The sequence below is a fragment of the Protopterus annectens genome, chromosome 1.part1, assembly GCF_019279795.1.
Source record: "Protopterus annectens isolate FY-2018-M chromosome 1.part1, PAN1.0, whole genome shotgun sequence".
Classification (NCBI taxonomy): Eukaryota; Metazoa; Chordata; order Ceratodontiformes; family Protopteridae; genus Protopterus; species Protopterus annectens.
This window is the reverse complement of record NC_056726.1, coordinates 790844923-790869268: the sequence shown is the minus strand read 5'-3', so window position 1 is coordinate 790869268 and position 24346 is coordinate 790844923.

Sequence of the window (24346 nt, the reverse complement as noted above, 5' to 3'; positions counted from 1 at the left end):
AGGTGCAAGAATAAAAAAGCCCACATATTACATGAAATTTTGACGAATAAAGAAAAAATGTGGATTATCAAGTTGGGGGCCCTTTTTTCCCCTGGGTTGAATGATCAGTTTTGAAACATTCCCATTTAAACTATGTATTTGCATCTACAAGTGGTTTGGATTTTATTTTATTTTATTTTGGCAATGATGTTTACAGCATGAGTAGTTGAATTTTATATTAACTTTTTGCACACTAGAGGGCGCTTCAAGTCAACATTATAAAAGTATGTTAGGATGTTAGTTGCTTATGTGTCTTGTTTTCATCAAGTTTGGTTGCTGAAGAAGGCTTTGGCCGAAACCGGTACAACCATGTTGGTGTACTGGGACATTTTTGATCCTTTGTCATGTATTAAATTTTGATTATGCCACAGGAGTCGGGTGCTGGCTATATTTTTTTCGATTGGACACACTGCATGGCCGTGCACATGCCGTTCATGCAGGGGTTATTTGGATGCTATGTGTCTGGCCTACACAGGGGTATTATTGACAGCCCCGGACTGTGCATGCCAGGTTTTACAGTTCACGGTGTCCGGCCATGGACATGTGACCTGTGCCTGCCAGTGGTTGCACAGGCACTACCAGGCAGAGGTGCAGATTGGGTACTGTCTGATGAGACTTGTCCACTGGAACCGTGTCCCTGTTGGGACCGTCCAGGGCCACCTGTATGTGGCTTGCTGTGTCGTGGTGTGGACAGCACAGCACAAGCTGCACTGCTGCTGCTACCGCCACTATGGGAGCGGACATGTGAGGTAGCTCGTACCCGTAGACCTGAAACAGGTGATGTAGCAAGCCTATGTCCACATGCCTGATGCCTCACTCCTACCAGATGTTCCAACACAGACAGCTCATGCTCGTGGATTGTCATGCCACGGTCAAGGACTCCAACCATATCACCCAACTGTCTATCCAAAGCTTCATCAATCTGCTGTTGAGCATTTACCATTGCCTGGATGTTGTTGTTTAGAGAATGGACAGCATCCCTCTGAAGCCTCTGATCTTCTCTGTTGTGCCATTCAGCACATGCCTATGCCTCCATTACAGCCTGAAACATGCATCTGGTGACACCAGCTGCTGCGCTCTGTCTTGCAGGAGCATGTTGGCCAGAGGTCCTCCTACGAGCAGCACTGGCCACGTGCCTGTGTGGGGTACCACCAGTCAGTTGGCTGACACCATGGTGTGCAGGCGCACCTTCCATAGCCCCCACACTTTCCTGTTCCAAGCTACCACATGCACACTGTCCTTCCTCTATGGCCACTGGTGATGGGGTATGTGCAGGCATGGGATCTGTGTAAGGGATGAGGGGGATATAGGTGGAATGGCAGCCAGTGGCACAGATTCAGCCCCTGACAAGCCTGCCTGTACCTCAATCATGCATTCATCATCACTGCTAGAGTCTGTGGAGACACTAACATCAGATGGACCGCAGAAGGGCAACACACATACATCACCTGTGAAGGCAGACAAGAACTGTACATTACAATCTATACAATACACACACACACACACACACACACACACACACACACACACACACACACACACACACACACACACACACACACGCATGTGATATGACAGAAAGCATGCAACATGCATGTGATACGGCAGATGGCATGCAGCGCAGGCAATAATAGTGGTGGTTATCATACATCCCTGGGTTGCACACAACAGCATGCATGTGTCACAGCAGACGGCATGCAAATTACACAATAATAGTAGTAGTTAGCATACATCCCTGTGTTACACCATGCAGACCAGCACAGGTTAACAGTACACCTGCCTGATGTGTGGCGTATGACCTTGACAATCACATGCAGTATGACATGTGATTGGCTGATGTGTGCAATGACATGCATACATGTTTAACACAATGGTGTCCTGTCAAATATACAGTGGGGTAATGGTGTCCCAATGCAGTGTTGTCTGTCTGCCCTACAGATATACTGCACATTTAGCTGATGTGCATTACCATTGCAGGGATTCATGAGGCATCTCTATTGCTATACAGTATGAGTTACAGACACAGTTCATAGCCATGACTGTGTTCAGATACAATACATATATACTGTGGAATGTGACCCACATCACTGAGGTGTATACACACTAAACCATGATGTAGAATGTGTGACACAGGTCACTGAATGATATACAGATGACACCCCTGCACATCTGCAACCATATTGCTGCTGCCTGGCAACTATGGCCAGACATGGTGAACACGTTGGTACACCATGTCCCACATGACATCTGTGTACAACACACATACACACACACACACACACACACACACACACACACACACACACACACACACACACACACACGAGGAGCAAGTATGACATTAATGTCTGACACCAGCAAGGGGAATGTACTGTATCTGTGGGCTGATGTGGATACTGTACAAGTGACTGCTGTCATGTCGTAACACCCTCAAGATGTTCAACACATCTTATGTGGTGGATTGATGTCACACCTACACAAGATGTGCACAGGCCTGTAGGATGTCTAGTGTTCCACATCTGCAATATAACCATTACACAAAGGCCATAGTTGGACAATGCATAGCTATTGTATGACAGGGTGTACACACAAGCACATCACATCTACTGTGTGTGTTGCTTCATGTCTCTGGCCATCCTCCATGGCCATGTTTGTACATGTGTTGGCCAAATTATTGTGACAGGCATCTATTTCACATGTCTGTGTTGTCCCATATGACATACACCCACAGATGACATATGCTCCACTGACGACAGGGTTATGCAAAGGGTGGTATGTTTGATATGTGGGATATGTTTTTCAGGTTAGTTAGGCAGTGTTGCAGCCAGGCCACTAGATGTCATGGACATGTCAAGATAGCACATCACATTGTGTGACATTCATAGCAGGGCTATGATCCACACCAGTGAATCCTGTGGGCTGGCCATACTCCAGCCCACTGTGTAGTACTGTTTGTATTCCCCACATGTGTAGTTCTTATCTGTAGTACATGTTCCTACAGTGAACAGCATCTCCACCATTGTATGCAAAGCTGTCCACACATCTGGCAATGACAGTTTGTGAGGATTCATGTTGGTGATTCACATAGTTTGCAAGTGCTGCACATGTGTAGGCATTGTAATGCATTGCAGGTCCGACCTGTATATTGTGACAGGACCATACATTATGTGTACATGTGGTAAATGGCCACATGGCAGATAGATCTGTGCGTTACGATGCCTGATAAATAATAACAGTCTCACCTGCAATGGGCTGCTGTCGCAGCGGAATGCCAGAGGTACCTAAATAGAAGTAACACAGCAGTATGAGCATTATCCATGCCTGTATGATAGCTACAGGGTGCAATGTGCATGTTAACACATACACCAGTACATTAGACTATACTATGGTGTATGCACATGTGTGCATACACAGAGTAGTATACTATAGTATGTGGCATGTGTGTATACATGCCTTGTATATGATGTTATATTACATATTGTACAGTGACACATGCAACTATATGGAATATAGTTGTTATAGGTACAGTAGTGACTTGCCAGGCAACTCCAGGCTCGGTGGTTGAGAGACACCCACCTCCACAATATCGGCTAAGGCTTGTGGATGTTGTTCTGCAGGTGTCCCCAGGTTGACCAGTAGCTCCTCGGTACATGTGAGTGGGGGCTGGGTTGGTGGTCCACCACCTGTTGCAACTTGTTCCCTGGTGATTGCATTTGCACACTGTTTTGCCCATCTAATGATGTCTGTACAGTGTCTGCACACCTGTTGGTATGTGCAGTTGTGGCCACCCACATCATTAACCCTCCTGCGAAGTTCCATCCATAGGGCATCCCGCTGCTGTGCATCCTGTGGCACATGGCTGAACAGGATATCCTGATTGTCATATAGGTATGGGATGAGGGCCTCATCCTCCAAGCGGGTATAAGGGGGTCGCCTTGCCATTGTCATACCTGGAAGACATAATGATGGAGACAGGTCACAGTAACTCACAGAGACATACAGAGCTACAGCTGAACATACATGCGTATCACATTTATTATGATTAAATAGTTGTATTTGCAAATCTACATGACACTGACACCACTGACATGTTTGTGTCACACACATGTGACACTCAATGGTGAGTGGATATTATCACCATATATGTGTGTGTGTGTTACCTGATTACATTGCTCATACTCCATGTGGATGTTGTCTTGATGTGGGCATGTCTGTTTGCCTGTACTGGTGTTCCTACCTATCAGCACATGGCTGGATGTGTCCACATTAATGCAGTCGACCTTGATGCTGTGTATATGTCACATACAAAGACTTACACTGCCTTAACGGACATGACCTGTGACCCTGCAGACTTGCTCACGTAAGGTTTTACATGTATGTGTTCTGCCATATACATCTACACGGCACTGTACAGCAATTCAACATCCTGCCATGTATCACCTGTGTTGCACATGTGATACACATGGGACACTGGCTAGCCGGATGGTATTTGCAGGGATGGATATCAACTATAGCATGTACAAAGTCAACTAGTAGGCTATATGCCCTGGGCCATGTATGAATCTAAGATGAAAGGTTACCTGGCTGTAGCTGACAGGCGGGTCTCTGGGGCCAGGTGGAGCAGTGCCACATAACTGATCCACAGGGTTAATAATACATTTACCATGCGATCATCACACAATGTTTGAGAGGGGAGTGATGTGCAGCTTTGCTGGACAGGAATGCATAGTATGGCAGGACTATGTAAAGTGTATGGGACAAGGATCTGTCCAGCATGTGGTGATCCTAGTACTAGGAAGGCAGATGTCCATGAAGTATGTGTTTGAGATCAGGATGTGTATGTGTAGCATGTCCAACATCACTGGGTTGGACATGGATTTATTCAGGGTATGCATCATGCTACATAGTGGAGATGGGGAATGGGAAGGCTGGTGTAGGCCATCTGAACATGGCCAATACCCCTTAAAGGAAATATGTGATCTGATATGGGTCACTTGAGTGTTGTGTATGGCTAGACAATGAACTCTATATTCATGGATGGCACCCTGTCATGATTAGAGTTGCCACATATGACTACCTGACAGGTGTGGTGATGTAGCTATCACAGGAAAGACAACTGCCTAGCTGCATCCCTTACACACAGTGTCCATTATGTTGACCGCTGCCTAGGTGGTAGTTCATGGGTACAGGGTTATTAACATAGGAGTGACAATGCAATATGTAGATGTCAGATTGTGGCCATATGTCACACACCTCACCCACAAAGCCCCTTCTGTTTGTTGTCCACAACACTCTGAGTCGGCTATTGCTCCTAGGTCATAGTCATTCGCATACAATAGGCAGATGCCTTCTGTTTGTCTATGTAGTATGGACTACAATGAGGGGGAATACAATTAATTAACCCTGTCTTACTGTAGCTGGCACTGGTGTGATGTGCATGTATTATTCAGACACCTTCTGTAGTGTTGGTTCTGCCAGCAGTCCCGTTGCAAAACACTCCTGTGACATGGCTATGCATGAACTGTTATATGGTTTACAGTGTGCTCACCAGACATCCTTGATTTGGTGTACATGTGCATCATATTGTGCTGTTAATCAGTAATTGGTAACACGTCCCGGTGTACCCACAACCCTCTGAAATGGGATTAGTGCAAATAAACCCTGTAACATCAGCAGCTATTCAATTGTATAACAGCAACTATTTCACATAGGGCCATGCTAGTGTGTCTCTGACAAGGTATGTTAAGGCTTCTGCAGATGTCGTACAGTGAGTGAATGATTTGTGATGTTATTACAGTTTGTATGGGTGTGGGGGTGATGTTGGTGGGTGTACATAGCAGATGCAGGTGTGTAGGAACTGCTTTTATACATAATTGATATGTGCGTGAGGGTTCCTTCCCTATTTGAACACCTATCCTTTAGTGGACTAATACTATGGTAATTGCAGGCTGATTCATTAAGGCACTGTTAAGTGGTTCCTGTAAAGCATGCAGATGATGTTAGTCCTTGAATTCTTTCGGCAATACATCGGAATGTAATAAAGTGTTGCTACATGAAAGCTGTGTATTTCTGTCTTAGGTATTTGCAGTCATTAGAGTTGTGTTGGTGACTGACCCTCTTTGGCTAGGTTTGCCACTTTTTCATATGGCCATAGTGGGACATTTTCGGGACACACATCAGATTTTACAGGCCAACACAAACCCACGGTCAGTACAAAGGATAGAACTTTCCTTTCTTGCTTAAATATAAGCTTATTCTTGTAGCAGTTTAGTTGCTTATCCTGTTTCTTGTAACATGTAGGTATTTTAGATACAGAAAGAACTATTGTATGTAACTATTACATTACATATGGGACATAATTATGTCCTACAGTCTCAGGACATTTGCCACGTATATTTGGTCAGGACACAACCGCCCAAAGAGGGACTGTCCCTCGCAAAGTGGGACAGGTGGTAACCCTATCATTGGCTCATGTCCATAGCACATATTTGTAATAGTATATAGGCATATACTCTCCATATCCTTTGTTCATAAAGGTTGGTCGTGGTGGAATGTGTGATTGCTATGGTCCATGTTATACTCATATATGAACACTTCAACCGCTGTATACAGGATACCTACGGAATCCCGAAACCACACAATTCCGACACCCACAGTACCGGGACCAGACTCCCATACCCCACATTACCGACAGCGACAGTAACTCGCGAAAGTAACACAAACATGGAACACAGACACGCACACAGACACACTGCTACCTACCACATTCAAACAAACCATCCTACACTACGTATGAGCAGGTGGGCAAGACCCCCTACACCCCCCATGTGGGTGTCTGCGCCCCCCACACACCCTCTACTTTAATATTCTACCTCCCAGATCGCACAAACAGATGCACAAAGCAAACCCACACCCACACATTACAGTCCCCCAGGAACACACATCACACTCAGAACACACACTTACACACACTACAACCCTCAGAAGCACACTTACACACAGTAACCTACCTGAACCGCAACCCCAGAAGCACTGACTAACTATCCCTTAACATCGTGATTTTAAACCTCGCACTTCTGGTGTTTCGGTACTGTGGTCTTTTGGACTTTAAGCCTCGTGATTACGCACGTCGGTATGTCAAGCAGTCGATATGTGGTAGGTATCCCATTTATATGTACCTCCATGATTATGTAGATGTTAACCTTTCTATATATCGACATATATATGTATATCCCCATATATCGACATATATCGCTCTCTCTCTCTCTCTCTCTCTATATATATATATATATATATATATATATATATATATATATATATATTGATTTATATATATATTATATACATATATAGCATACACCTTTCATTGGGTACATGCCGGTTTGTCCTATTTCCACACATCCCTACCTTTTGTGTTTTATCCTGTCAGTATACACAACTTTCATTGGTACATCTCAGGTAGCTTAGTGGTAAGTTATTGTGAAGACTGTGTACATGGTTGCGTGTTCTAATCCTGGCAGTGGTAATTTTACCTCTGAGAGCAGGCACTGGTAGTGCAAGGGTGATTAACGCACATTTCAGCGGTTGTGTGTTCCACATGTTTATTATTCTGTGGAATACTACCTATATAAGCAAGCTGTGGTTAAGGTATACTATGTAACATGTAAATCATCTGAGAAGATGTAAAGATGTAAAGTCAGTACCCCTCCTCCTAACATCCCTCACTCCTCAAAAAATATTGCTACCTCATTCAACACACACTTCACCCAAACCGTACTATCACTAGCTAAACAATACAACCCCCCTCCCCTCCAACCCACACCTTCAACTAGTAATCTCCTCACTGCCTTCTCTTTTTCTCCTGTACCTACCTCCAACATAAGAAAACTCTTAACTAAACTTAAACCCACCAAATTAGCAGCAGACAACCTCCCAAGTGAATACCTACAAATTGCAGCTGATGCTCTGGCCTACCCAGTATCCATCTTGATTAACCGATCTCTGTCAGAAAGTTACGTTCCCACACTGTGGAAAGTATCACATATAATTCCCCTCTACAAAGGCGGACCCTCCACAGAACTAACCAATTACCACCCCATAGCTATTCTCTCTCCACTCTCCAAAATACAAGAGAGATGCATACTCTCTCAGGTCTCAGACTACCTCCTTACTAACAACCTCCTTTCCAGTACTCAGCATGGTTTCCAACCAAACCATAGCACCACCGCTGCCTTACTCTCCTTTACTAACACTATTCTTCAGCATAAAGACAATGGCTATCTCTCCTCTGCTACTTTCCTAGACCTATCTAAAGCATTTGACATGGTCCCACACAAACAACTTATCTCTGTCCTCAATAACCTATCCTTCTCTCAATCAGTCACCAACTGGTTTCAGAGTTACCTGTCTGACCGCCAACAATCCATTGTATGGCAGAATGACATATCTCCCCAACTACCTGTCTCCATAGGGGTTCCCCAAGGATCCATCCTTGTACCCCTACTCTTCTCTGTTTACACCAATAATCTAGCCTCTGCCACCAAACATGGCACACTCATGCAATATGCAGATGACTCAACCATCATCTGCTCAGCCCAGTCCCTACCCAAACTGCAAAACGTCACACAGGAAGCCTTTTCCTCTGTTGAAACTTGGTTATCCGATGCCCAATTAATACTGAACCCAAACAAAACTAAACTACTCATCTTCCAACCCACCAAACATACTCAAAACAACTCTCACTTTAACATTACAGCAAAAGACAACACCACTATATATTCAACTAAACACACCAAATTGCTAGGAGTGGAAATAGACAATAAACTAAAATTTGACATTCACATGTCCATGACCATAAAAAAAGTCCACAAAAAACTAGGAGCGTTATACAGAAATAAGCAACTTCTCACCAAAGCAGCAAAGATTTCAATAGCAAATTCCCACCTTATCTGCACCCTACTTTATGCCTCTGCAATATATACCAACCTAAGGCAATGCAATCTAAACAAGCTAGAGACCCGCTACAACAAAATTGCCAAATCCGCCACAGGGGCATCCTACCGTAGTCACCACTGTCTCTCACTTGCTGAACTGGGCTGGCTTGAACTCCCTCACCTCCTTCAGTGGTATCAACTCTCACTCACCCACAAACTAGTAAACCATCCTCTAAATGTCCCATCCCTCCAGAATCTACTCCAACCCCATCGCACCACCAGACCACTAAGATCCAGCAACAAAAATCACTTGCAGATCGAAAAGCAAATAACTCTGCTGGTGAAGCACTATTCTCTTGCACCATAGCCAAATTATGGAACTCCCTTCCACCCACAATTACCTCCGTACTATCATGCACTCACTTCAAAACTTTACTAAAAGCGCACCTAAAAACATGCTGGCTATGCCCTTGCAACTTCCACTCTAATATCACCCACCCCATCCAACCACTACCTTTCTTTCCACTCCACTAACTACCTTGATTATAGCAAGCTCAGATGCTCATAAGCCTAGTACGTATTATACAGCAGGAACTTCTTATTGTAACATTTGTTAATGTCTGTTATGTACTTCACAGATAAAGATTCTAATTGTCTACTGATGTACTATGTTCTTCATCTGTAAATATGTTGTAAGTAATTGCTATGTCAAATTATTAATCACTATGTAATCCAATGTAACTACTGTCTGTTTATTTTAACTGGGAGCTTTTCTCCCCTGGCCTCTGCTGAAAATGGACCTACGTCCAGTCGGACACTCCCGGTCAACAAATATAAATAAATAAATAAACAAATAAGATTCCTGTCACGGATACTCCCCATTATTTGGAACTACATCCCTGATTACATTATACAAAACCCCTCACTAACACTCCAGGGAATCCTTGCAGAGTGGGTGGAGAACAGTGGATACACCCCAGGGATCCTGCAATTGGCTCTGCTCCACAGAGGGACAGTTAGTTAATTAATGGGGTGGCTACAGCAGACACTTTTTGGCTATGCTTATGAGTGGCCTCAGGCAGTTAGGCATGTACCTACCTATGTATCTATGAAACTATACATACAGTATGGACACATGCTGATAGATTAATTTACTGTTCAGGTATTGACTTACCTTGTGCAAATGACAATTGTGTGTACAATAGTTGAGGGCTACCTATGTAGGATGCACACAGTAGACCACCTATACATGGCAATTTACAGGTGGTCGTGTGTGTGTGTGCCATCCATGTTTGCTGTGTGTGTGGGTGGAGAAGGGTGTCAGTCCATAAGTGCCTACACTGTCAGTGTGTGTGCTATACATTCCCTCTTTGCCAAGGCATGGGCATACTGGGCATGCCTTTGTCTGCCTACTGGGGCTGGCACAGGGTGTTCGTGGTCTGAGTCCCTCTGTGCCTGTGGGGCCCTTGGCAATGGTGGTGGCTGTGATGGCCTTCACCATTCTGTCCCTACTGCAGCTGTTTCTGCAGGATCATATTGTGTAGCATGGATCATACTAGGGAGATGTGGGCACACGTGCCTGGAGAGTACTGCAAGGCTCCACCAGATATGTCCAAGCAATGGAACCATGATTTCAGCATCCCAAACACGCGCTCTATGATGATTCTGGTTTCTGTGTGTGCCTCATTATGGTGTTCTTGCATGGCTGTGTGTGCATTTCTGATGGGAGTCATCATCCACGGTTCCAGTGCATAGCCAGCATCCCCCACCAGGTGGCCATATGGGATGTCCTCACTGGCAAATACCTGATACAGCTGTGAGGCATGTCAGGTGTGGGAGTCGTGATAGCTTCCAGGGCTGCCAGCACACACATCCATGATAATGCCCTGGGCATTGCACACAACCTGGCAGTTGATGGAGGGGTATCCCTTGTGGTTTATGTAGTGCCTACCCTGCTCACCGGGTGGTGTCTTGATGTGTATGTGCATGCAGTCTATTGCACCCAGTACCTCCGGGTAGACTGCCACACAGTTGAAGAGGTGCATATTGCTGGCCAACTCCTCCTGCATTCGGGGGAATTATATGTGCTCATTGGCATGTGGTAACATGGCATCCAGGAACTGGTGGAGTACCCTGGATGCTGATGCCTGTGAGATCCCCATAATATCCTGAGTTGGCCTTTGGAAGGTACCTGTGGCTAGTATTCTCAAGCTTACACATACCTTCATGTCCACTGGGATGGGTTCCCCTCTGTTACTTCTGGCTCTGAGGTGTGGCAGGCACAGCTCAACAAGTTGCTGTATGGTGTCCCTGTCCACTCTGTAATGCTCTACTATCTCCAGATCATGTAGCCCCTGGTAGATTACCCTGGGTCTGAACACTCTTCTCCTCCTCCAGTGCCTGAGATGGTTGTCAGCATCATCCTCCACACCACCGTCAGTCTCCAACACATGCTGGTGAATCAAAGCTATGGCAGCCCCTAACATGTACATATTAAAAGTTCCCCGTCTGTATACACCAATGGTGCAGAGTGTCTGGGAATACACATGTGTGTATGTGGGGCCTTCACACCTTATACTATTGTGCAATGGATGATGCTGGTGTAATTGGGTGTGTATGTGCAATTCCAGTTGCAGGGTATCTTAATTATAGGTTTTACAGCAGGTACTGCTATTGTGGGGCCTTTGGTGTTGACTTACGCTTGGCTGCCGTGATTCATCTATTACCCTTTACTTCACTTTTCAACCCAATTCCCCTCCCATTGTCAGGCATGCATCCATCTGCCTGCTTTCTTGTTTTGTACTTTCACAACTCAGGATTGTGTTGGGAAATGTGTTATGTAGCTGATCTACTGCAAGTTTGCTTTGTTCTGCTGTGACAGTTCTCTTTTCTTTGCAGTAGGGCACCTCCCCTTTTCTGTTCTGCAGGTAGCTTCTAGCAGCCTTGTTAGCTGTTGTCAATGGCCCACTGTGAGTTCCTAGGTGTTACTCATTTGTACTCCAATTACCATGCTGCAGCATTTCCTTATTGTCTTCCCATATCCTTCCTGTTTTAGCTGTGGTGCGCGCCACGTACAGCTGTTTACCGGGTTTCGAGCGCGTTTTCATCCAAGTTCACATGCACTTTCGGTTACCTTGTGTGCTCTCAGCTAAGCAAAGCTATGGCTACTTCCACACTCCCTATCCTGTGGCTTTGCTTAGCAACAGGCAACCTGGATTAGCAATGTTCCAATGTGCTTACAGCTACGGTGGCACACCCCTCTCTTGATGTCATGTTTACCTCCAGGCCACACCTCGGTGTTGTACCACTACGCCGTGTGGTACATCCTTACGCCAGCGGGGAGTTTGCGATTCAGTATTACTTGACTCATTTGCATGGCATTGACTACTAATTCCTAGTTACTGCACAGAACACTGTCACAGACCCTTAGCAACCCTTGCACCATGGTTGTGGTGTAGCATGCATGCCATTGACTATTATGGGAAATTCATGAATTGTGTTACATTGCAGTTTTATGACATCTGAATATATTTTCATTGTGATCCCGTTTGTGCACCGATGCATTGCAGTTTTACTTTGCGTTAGTGTGGCCATGACATCAAATGCTATTTTTTATGTGCTGTGTATGTTTTTTTATGCCATTGGCTATATATTTAGCAATTGGCATATATTAACATTATAATGTGTAAGTTTGGTCCGCTTTCATGGCTCTGATTTTATGTTTGAAAAAATGTAAACCTTTTTTTGGTTTACATTTCTTTATGCTTATGCTACGCTTGCACCACTTCATGAATCGCTATATACCTTCATTTGTATGCTACACTGCTGCACATGGGGTAATTAGCATACATGCACCGGGAGCTGCGCAACTCTGGCGTACACTGGTAGTGCATGTGGAAACAGCTCGTACCTGAATCGCTCGGCGGCTATATTTGGCGCTAGATCGCTGACGCTACTGCGGCGCCTGGGGCAAGCTTCATGAATCCCGGGGTCAGTGTTTGTAGCTGGAATTATAACAGCAATAGCAACTTACTGGCCATCATAAAAAGACACAAGTGATTGCCACAGAAACAAAGAAGAGAAAGAGAGAGTGTGTGGATAAAGGGAATGCTGTAATCTCAGGTTACTAGCTGTAAGGATATGCAAAAGCATTGGTTGGACCTATCTAGCATTGCAAGTAGGGTGAGGGAAAGGTGTTAAAAGGAGTAGAATTAAAGAGAATACCAAGAAAACCCTGTAAATGGCAGAGATAAACAATCACAGTAGCAGGGGACAATCTTTCTATGCAGGCAATTTTACCATAAGTAATGGCAGAGACCCATTTAAAATCATGTACATTCCTAATTATGAACTAAAAATGCTTAGTTATTCATATAAACCTGAGACTGGTTAGAAACAATCTTATTCAAGAAAGATCTACCTTCAAGTAAGAGCTGAGAAGTATAAAACTCTCTTAAACTACTGACACACTTCAGCATAAACTTTCAACATGCAGCCCTAATACTTAGGAATTCTAACGGCAAACATAGATGAAGTAAAGAATCTCTTGCCCAGTATGTCCAGCACCTTATCCTTTTTATCCTCAGGAACTGGTTTAGGGGTGGTAAGGAGCCTGTTTGCAAGTAGGAGCAGAAGAAGAAATAGCTACTGGGTGTGCTCTGAAGATGAGAAAATAGATATTTATTAGTCTGACAGACTTTATACAGTTTACCTGCCTTTTTAAATACTGAGGGATTGGAATCAATAGTGTTGCAGGCATTAAAAGGATCTTGTAAAGCTGGCAGAATAGATGAAAGGAGTTCAGTATGTGGGTCTTCTTGCTCTAATAAATCATAATTTCTGCCCAGTTCAGGGAAGCATCCACCTATTTCCAAGAAAATGCATCCTTTAGTCTAAACACAATCTTAGAAGAGGAAAAAGCCTCCATTTGTACAGTTTCAGGTTCACTGTCTAAAGAGTCAAAGTTTTGGTCTATGGAACACTCAGGTGACATAACCCTGTCTTTGTCAACATTAGAATCATCTGAAAGAAAATCCTCATTTGGAGTGGAGGAATAAAGAACAGAAGGAGGCACTTGGCACCAAGTATTAGCAGTCTGCAACAAGCTCCTGGCTAAGTTACGAAGCTTTTTACAGACATAAACCACCTCAATGTTATCAGAATAATTAACTTTCTGTTTCTTATTAGTAAAAACATTTCTGGAGGAAGACTGAGAAAGGGAAGGCATATCATCCCAAGAAAAAGATCTCTTTCCCCAGCCACCCTGAGAGAACCCTCCTAGGGTATCTGTTGCACCAAAAGTGGATGATTCTCTTCCATACCTACATTGGATGCACGAACAGCTGAAGAGGACGTGTGTGACCCTTGTTTCATAGTGGCCAGCAAGACTACAGCAGAAAGATTCTGGGAAACTAGCAAGTGGACCAAGGAACCATCAGTGGTCACTGCAGAGTTACCTACTATCAGCTGAGGAACTGACTGCCTACACTGAAGGCAAGAGCTTGTGCTTTAAATTTTTTTTTTAATTTTTGGTACATTAACAGAAAAGACAATAGAACTGTGGTATGTATCCATGCTGTAGCCAAGGAAGAATCTTGGTTATGATCACTAAATCCAGCAACAACTTTGGGGACTCCCTATTCTGTAACAAAGTGTCCAACACCTGAACTCAATACCACAGCACATCCTATACACCACCAATTCTCACAAATTTAAGCAGCTTCTGAAAGAACACCTACTGGTAAGCTATACTAGAAGGGGACTGTTGGAATGTAGGTTGTCACTTATTGCATAAAAACAGTATACACCCTTTAAAAAGACCCAGTTCTCCAAAACAAAGCTTACACAAGAACACAGGGATTCATAAAGGTTACCACAAAGTGCAGACTATGTGTACATTTAATGCAATCTTTCTTTGTGACAGATGGTTAAATGGTGAAGGTCTTCGCCTCCCATGCACAAGGTACAAGGTTCAATCCTGACCTCCAACCAATGCCTGTTTGGAGTTTACATGTTCCCCCTGTGTCTCTGTGGGGTTTCTCCCATGTCCGAAAAACATGCTGAGTGTTTCCATCTCAAACTCACCAATGAATGGAGCTGTAGGCAGCAGCACAGACTCTAGATAGTGCCTTATAGGGGGAAGAGTTGTAAAGACTATTCACTTTGGGCATCTACTGTGGTGCACAGTAACCTCAAGATAGGAGAATACAGATCAAAGACTGCTTGCCTTGACAGGGCTAGCCACTCGACGGTGTAAAATATGGCTCTAGGTGATTTGGTCATGTTAACTAATGTCACCAAAAATGGGCATGGGTAGTTACCGGTGATAAGTGGGTTGAGGACCCAGCCTACTCTGACCCATACTAGGGACCCTTGCTAATGGTAGGAGGGGTATATGTGCCCCTATTGGCCAGTGTGTGCCCGCCATAAAGGCCAGCAGCCCTGGGTCAATAAGCTACTGGCTGGCCAGTGTCTAGTTGCCCAGTCTGGGTTACCTGGGAAAAGCTGGATGTAAAACCAACCAACCTGCCAAACATGAACTGAGAATTGCTACGCTTAATGTAGGACGCAGCTTGGAAGTGGGTGACATGATGATACAGAGGAGGCTGGATATCCTATGTAAACAAGAGATGAAATGGAAGGGCAGTGCAGCAAAGCCACTTGGCTTAGGATCCAGATTCTACTACTCAGGTGGGGGACAGGCTAGAAATAGTGTATGAATTGTGGTGAGAGAGAGGCTTCAGAAGGAAGTGAGGGATATCATCAGAATTAATGACAGACTCGTGGCAATCAGACTCCAGTGTAATGTTAGGGCAGTATTCATAAGTGCAGGGTTGTGACAGTGAGGAAAAGAGTGCATTCAGACAGCAGCTGCAGGACCTACGCAGGACAATATGAATTGGTGTTGATAATGGGTGACTTGAATGCACATATCGGGACAGTGAGAACAGGATATGAGGGCTGTCTGTGTCCACATGGGTGGGGCAACAGGAATAAAGAGGAAGAAGCCATTCTAGACTTCTGTCTGGCAAATGGCTTGATAGTAGCCAACACATGGTTCAGAAAGAGAGACAGTCACAAGATCACATACAAGAATAGCCAACTCCTAGTAAGGAAAAGGCACTGTGTAGAATCCATGATTGCAAAGTCATTCCCAGTGAAACAATTGGCCCACAGCATAAACCACTAGTTGCCACAATCAGCTGCAAGCAGTGGTCAGAGAAGTCTCTAAGGTCAACAGAGACCATGCTGAATATCTGAAAGTTGACTGGAGAGAAAGTACAGCAGTTCAAGGAATTACTCAGGGCTTTAGCACCCCAAGAAGAGGAGGAAATAGGTGGAGTTAAAGAAGAGTGGCAGCGCCTAAAAACAGCATGTGTTAGGACTACAGAAAAGATATGTGGCCAAGCCAGGTATGGAAATAAAGTACATAAGGAAAGCTGGTGGTGGAATGCAGAAGTCCAGGAAGTCATCAAAAGAAAGAAGGAGTGCAGGAAGAAGTGGGAGATAGAAAAGACTGACCAGGCTAGGAAGGACTACTGGTTGCTTAACAAAGAAGCTAAGAAAGAACTTGCAATAGTAAAGAATAGGGCATTGGAGGCACTCTATCAACTTCTGGAAAGTGACTCAGTAAGAGGCACAAAGAAACTGCATCAAGTTGCAAGACAAATGCAGAAAGATAAAGAAGATAGTCAGGCACCCTTCATAAGGGATGCCAGCAACAACCTGCTCACAAGTCCACAGGACATCAAAGGCAGACGGAAGGAGTATTTCCAGTAGCTTCTGAATGAAGAAAACCCACAGAAGCTGTACTGCCCCAGAAACAGTCTATGATGACAGAAGAAGAGGAGACCACCTTAGAAGAAGAACAGCACTAAGGAAGATGAAGTCACAGCAGATATAATAAAGATGCTGGGTGAGATAGGGGAGAAATGGCTCCTGAAGGTACTAATAGCAGTGTGGAAAGAAAGACATATCCCAGATGACTGGAGAATAACATACTCGTGCCAGTGTACAAGAACAAAGGGGACATCCACAACTCTGGGCAGTACAGAGGCATCAAACTCCTACGACATTGCATGAAAGTTCTGGCGAGGGTGACTGATAAACAGATACAAAGAATAGTAGAATGTAAGATGGGAGATGAGCAGTTCAGATTCTGATCAGGATGCAGCACAAATGACCTGATGTTTGCACTGAGACAGATACCTGAGGTCCCAAGAAAGCTGATCTGGGCAGTACTGTGGTGGTCTGATGTCCCAGAAACATTGGAAGAATTAGTGCAGGCTATGTCCAAGGACCCAGTGACTCAAGTATGAACAGTGTTTGGCTTCACAGAGGGGTTCCCAGTGGGAGTGGGTGTACACTAGGGTTCAGCTCTGAGCCCACTGCTGTTCATACTGGTGATGGACTACATTAGCAAACAGGCTGGAGGGGACAGATCAACAAAGCTGCTGTATGCAGACGATGTAGCAGTACAGGGAGACTCTGAACTAGAACTTCAGTAAAGAATAGGAGAATGGAATGCAAATCTAAAGGCGCATGGGATGAAACTAAGCACAGATAAGATGGTGGTAATGGCAGCAAAATGGGGAAAGCAGAAGAAGCTTAGAATAGAAATAGAAGGGAAGATAGTGGAACAGGTAAACAGCTTCAAGTATTTGAGAGGGGTGGTTGAGGAGAAGGGTAGTCTGAATGAAGAGGTCAAAGCTAGAATCAGAGGGGCTGTAGCCCATTGGCATAGAGTATAAGGTGTAGACTATGACAGAAGAATGCCAAAGAAGCTGAAAAGCAAGGTGTACAAGACACTGGTGCAACCGGTACTACTGTATGGTACAGAAACCTGGGCAGTAAAGGCAGAAGAGTTGAAGAAGCTAGAGGTGATGAAAATGAAGTACCTGAGAAAGGTGGTAGGAAGCACACTGTGGGACAAACAAAGAAATGAAGACATAAGAGCAGAAGCCAAAGTAGATCCAATTGCAGAAAAGATCAAAGAGAACATATTAATGTGGTTTGGGCACATGTGTAGAAAAGCAGAAAACAATCTGGTGAGGAATATTTGGGACAGACAGGAAGAAGGTAAGAGGAAGCAAGGACATCCACCAAAGAGGTAGATGGATTGTGTGAAAGAAGATCTGTGACAGTCAGGCATGAGTGTTGAAGAAGGCATGAGTGTGGCACTGAATCAAAAGAGTTGGCGACAGTTTACACAATACCCTGACCCCATTTAGGAAAAATGGGAAAAAGGGTGCTAATGATGATGTCATATTGTGTACACTTAGTGTAAGCTTTATTGAATCTGGCTCCTTGTGTTTGAAATGTAACCACAATGTGCCCTACTGCAAAGAAGAGAAATGTACATGTACTATTGTAACTGTTTAAATGTATATGCTTTAACAGAGGAAACTGGAGGGTTAACCTCAGTCCAGCAAACTTTAGAAAAATGTCTGAAATTAAATCACTTTATAGGCTAGGACATAAAGATGCTATCTCACATGTTTCAAGGCAGCCAGAGATGCAAAGTCTGTATTAGGAAGCTTTCTGTATTGTCTTTGGGATGAACTAACTACTCGTCTTGAAGTGTGGAGGAATAGAATTGTTTTATGACTTCCAGCACCTGCCATAGATCTGAGCAAAAGCCCTTGTGTGTGTATTTTTACGTGTGTGTATTTTTACAGGTAGGTGCTAAGCCCTGCCAGCTTCCAGCAATGAGGGTTTTGCATGGGAACTGGAAGTCAGATGACCAGAAATTATGTCATTCTGCAAGATGTCCTAGCAGTAATATTTTATACATTATTTTGAGAAGTCTCTTAGTGGGACAGAGCATTCTGTATTCTGTCTTGGACCTGACAACAAGAAGAACCATTCACCACATCATCTGCCTTGCTCTAATTAAGTAAGCTATTAGGGAATAGTAACTCTCTTAGATACAGTCAGGGATATAGTGAAGCATAGCTTAGATATTGTTTTTCTTTATTTAAGGCTGTCCTTCAATGTTGTTTTAAATATTTCATGTGATTTCAAACTCTGATGTCACTGTGAATATATATTCAGCATTTTCTTTTATTATTTATTATTAAATATATTTAAATCTTTCATTGTGGCTGATCTTTGTAGAGATATTTAAGTTTTTAGTGTACTTGCATATTTATTTGGTGACACTGAGTGGGCCACTCCTAATAGTCTTGCTCTTGGTCAAACTGCTATTTGTATTAATATTATACAGTAAAATCAGACACCCCTTGTTAAGTAGCTGGTGAGGGGTTCTGGTGGCAGTGATAACTACCTTATAGTCTGGGCAGAAGGGGGCATAGCTAGTAAACCTGTGCCAGCCTTTCCAAGGTGTGTATGTAAAACAGATCTCCAAGAGTGTGTGTGTCAGCTACTTGGGCAGGGACATGAAGCACTGTTTGGATAGAGAGAATTTTGGAGGACTTTGCGTGGAACCATGGCTATGGACTCAACTCTATAGCTGTGCCAGTGGAGAGTATTACTGGGATCTGAAAAGGGGCAAACCAGCCCGGACTGACTTTAGTCTCTGTGCTCTTAAGGGAAATTGCGCTTGATGCAGAGAGCTGCATCTGGAAATACTGTGTGTGTGCCTATTATCCTCCCAGTGAACATCCCCCTCTGGTACCAGTGGTGAGGACTGAGGCTCCTTGATTACTGGTCCAGTGGTGGGTCATCACCCCATTCACAACCAGTTCAGCGCACAGCTGGGTATTCCCTTTTAGATTTTAGATGTAGGTAAAGAATGACTTGTGATTATCCTTAGCTAAGGAGGTTATTTTTACTTCATAATTAGCTTTGCAGGACTTGACAAGATCTCTAATTTGTTTGTTTAACCTATTGAGGGATTTCTTCCTCTGCTGAGCTCATTATCTCTTATTCTTGAACATTAGTTTCTTTCTTTTGTTGTATAGCCTGTTTATACTAGGTGTCCACCAGGGTGGCTTGTTTTTTCAGCAAGACCTAGTTTTAATCTGGCCAGGTACAGCTGATTCAATACAACTGCTTAAGTGGTTATACAGGGCATTGGTATACATCTCTGCATAGGAGTTGATGTTATCTGCATTTGAGGGGGCTTTGAAACTCCTTATATATCACTTAGTAGGAGGTAATTTGTCTTTGAAAAATTCTTAAGCATTTTTGAGCTTGATGGAATATCTGGTCTTACAATTGCATCGAACAATACTAACCTATGGTCCAATCCTACCAGGGAGGACATCACATGGGGGGGGGTGCAATGTTTTTCCATGTTAGTGAGTTCTATTTCCAGGACATTTGAGCCTCTTGTGGGTGTACTGACTAGCTGTTCCAGAGCATTTGCATTGACAATGTCGAAGAATCTCTGAGCCAACATGTTTGTGGTCATGTATGTTTCCCCATTGAGAGTAGGATAATTAAAATCACCCACGAGTAAGGTGTTAGGCTGTATGTCAAGTGACTCTAGTAAGTCCACGTATGTGGCATGCTTTTTCTATTTCATGGTGGGGGACCTATAGCTAGCTATGATGTTATAAGGGGATTTACCTATAGTTAATTGGGCATGGAATAGCTCAAGAGAGTCATACTGTTTGACTAATCTAGAGGTGGACATATCCTTAATGAAGATGGATACATATCCTCCTTTGGTTCTTTTATGCTCAGTTTGTGGTCTGAACGTATAGAAGGCATTGTAGCCCTGCATGGCTGCTGTGCTTCCTGCACCTTGGAACCATGTCTCTGTGACTGCACAGATGTCAGCATCTTCCTAAGTAAGGACAGTTTCCAGGGCATGCAGTTTCTTGTTTAAAATCTTAGCATTAAGCAGTAGCACCTTGGGTTTATCTAGACAGGATTTTGTTATGTCGGAATGTTGGTTATTTTGATACTGCCTAAATAAACACAATAGGGATGGCTAATGCCTTTGCCAGTATCTGAAAGTCTAGAGCAGACAGGTGCAGTCCATCTCTCTCAAAGCAGTGTGGCCTGTCAACCATGTCTTCCCAGGCTGACAGATAATCGATCCCCTTGGATGGACACCAGAAGCTAAGGCAATTGTTAAATTGTTAAAGTCAGTCATTTTTTGTCTGTATTGTGGCATCATCCTTGGAGAATGCAGAATGCTGCTGAAGGCTAGGCTTATACCTGCCTGTGACACATAATCTGAGAGCTCAGTCATGCCTCTATTCATATAGTCTAGTGAGGTACATCTCAAGTCATTCACCCCCACATGGGCTATGATGGAGTCATACTGGTACTTGCGGTTGAGTGGCTTGAGTGACTTGATGGACCCTGGCACCTGGCAGGCAGCTAACTGTAACCCACATCTTATCCAGCCTGGTGAAGGGAACATCCATGTGTCTCACAATGGAGTCAGCTGTGACCAATACATTAGGTTTTGTGGTGTTATACCTTATGGGCTTATTTTTTGAGACACTGGTGTATGTGTTATTATGTGTTGTGGTTGTTTTTTGCATTGTTATGTGTGTACGTTGATCCAAGGATTTAAATTTTGCTTGTCATATAAATAAGACATGTTGGTGAGATAGATATGTGTCTCAGAGGGTCTACTTCAGAAGACTGAAAAAACAAAAGTCTGAATTTCAAAATACTGAAAATTCAAAATACTGAATGATGGAATTTGCCCCATCTCCACTGTTGTGTGATCTTGGAGTTGGTATATATAACTAGCAGGGGATGTGTGTGTATGTGTGGGGGGTGCAGCCCCCCACAGGAGTGGTGCAGGGGGGCTTACGACCTGGATTAAAAACACTTTCAGTATTTTGAGTTTTCAATATTTTGAGATTCAGTCTTTTATTTTTTCAGTCTTCTGAAGTAGACCTGTCTCAAAGGATCCCCATGGTTTGCAACAGCTCTCCATCCATGTGAGGTAGAGTCCATCCCTAACCCTATTTAACAGTAAACTAGAGCAATGGATGAGAAATCAGAAATTCACCCTGGGTCTGGCCCCATGTCTCTGGTAGACAGATGCATACAGTAATGCCCAAACTAACATACCACCCCACATAACTTCTAGAAACTTCGTACGTACCTAACATACCCTCTCCTAATAAATGCTCATGGCACATAGGGACACAATTGGTTTAGACTGCAAAGCTAGGCTTACAAAGGCCCTGGTGTTGATTTACCTGCTATATAACTATGAACCTATGAACTATGAGTTGATGTGACAACCCTCCCTATGGCATCCCTCCCTGTACTGGGGTGATTCGACCATGACTTCAATGCTTTCATTGCATCTTCTGGAGTTCCTAATGTTCTTGGTCCACTGAAGAAATAAATTCAGACCATCACCAGTAAAAGCAACTTGAATTTTAGCCCCTTAAGATTGCAATTCATTTGAGCTGGGATTAAGGGCAGACGTTTTCTCCTGGTGGCCACAGAGTAATCTTGGATGATACAAACAGGAGCTTTCCCACAGGATAATGCAAACTTCACTCCCACACTATCAAGAGTACTCTTTCTTTCAGTTCATAAGATGTCAAACGCAGTAAAGTAGGTTTGGGATTTCTTCTCTCCCTCCCTGTTGTAAGCGATGCTCTCTTGTGAGTCCCTCTTAGTGCAAGACCCCTTCTTAAATTTGAGTCAACCTGGAAATTAGTGACTTAATAAAAACTCTACAGTCTCTTCTCTTTATATTTTTGGGGATACCATTAATCTGTAAGTGTTTCCTTCTTACTCTGTCCTGATCGATGACTGAAACCTCAGAAATGTGTATGCTAGTGTCCAATGCCAAGATATTTGCATTTAGTAGTTTGTTATCTTGGATTAATTTCTGAAGGCCATCCAAATGTCCTTAAACCCCTTTTATGATGTATTTGATATTTTTGTTGTTTTCTTTAATGTAGCCCTCTTATTGTTTTTCTGTTAGATTTACACCTTATTGTGATTGCTTTTTCCCCTTCACTCCTATGGAGATAGTCTTATTGTATCCTTATTGATACTAATGCCCATATGCCCAGTGTCTGATGCTGTTGCCCGATTTGGCTCTGTCATTTTTTTAACATCCTTCTTCACAGACTACCATCTAGTTAAGTATTGCCTTGGATTGTTAAGCAGAATTTACCCAAAAAATATAAAAGTACATGTGGGATACACTTTTTTCCTTAGACTCACGGAGCAATCAGGGTAGAATGTTAGTTGATCTCTGTCAAAGTTTCCCCTAAATAAATATTTTCATTTTGTAATCCATCATCAGATCATTCATTCAGTACTTTGAAGAAACATTTATTTTCCTCTTATGACATGCTTTTACAAACTTCATATCAAATGCCATCTTCTCCTGGCACAGTATATGACTACCCCTTTCTTACTGCTTTTTTGAGTTCTTCTAACTGAATCTTTCCCATAACTCTTTTTTTCAATGTTCTACTTTCTTTCTTCACTCCCAATCTCATTCCTACCCTTACTTTATGCATTTCTTCTAACATTTTCTCTACCTCCCTCAATATCCCATCCGTTGTTTTTATTTTATTTCCTTTAACATTCTTCACCTCCCATACTCTATTTTCATTATATTTTAAAATAAAAAAAATCCAGGCAAATGGTTAACCTCATCTTACTTCCTCTTCACCAATACTTTTGTTGTATTATATGATTGTGTATTCTATCCTTGTTTATTTTATAAAATTTTCTTATTATATTATATTGTATTTTCCCCTCCCTTCTACTGCCATGTCAAATTACTGACATTGTTCAGCAGATATCTTTTTTTTTACAAATATGCCACTCTTTCTCTAACTCCAAATAAACTGCTGCATGTTTTCTTTTATAATTATCTTACTGTCATGTCATATTACTGCAATTTTTCAGAATATATGTTTTTTAAATGTGCCACTATTTCTCTAACTCTAAATAAAGTGTTGCATGTTTTCTTTTATAATCACCCCAACAATCCCTCCATCTCTTATAAAATGCTTAATTTATTTGTGTTCCTCAAAAAGAAATTGTCTTTCTTTCTCTAGACCTTCAAAGAAGAATGCACATCAACATTTAAATTTCCTTTCTCAAATTCTGTCCACAGTAGAAAATCCTACCATCATACCATCCCCCAACATACACAGTCCCTTAAAGCCTTTGCACTCTCTCTCTCAATCTTTTCCTTGTGAAAATAAGCTTTCTATCCTGCCCTATTTTCATTTGAAAATTCTGTATTATACTTCTGCATTTCGTGCAGAATTTTCTTGCAGTTCTTTTATATGGTGACTCCTTTGTTGTTGTCGAGTGAGCGGATGTTGTGGCTGCAATGTTCATGGTGTCCTAAATGGAATTATTGCCTGTTTTTGGTAACATAACATTGGAGCAGAGGAAGTTGGGCTTGCAATGGTAAGCCGAGCTGATGAGCAGTGCGGGAAATGGAATTTCGTTGG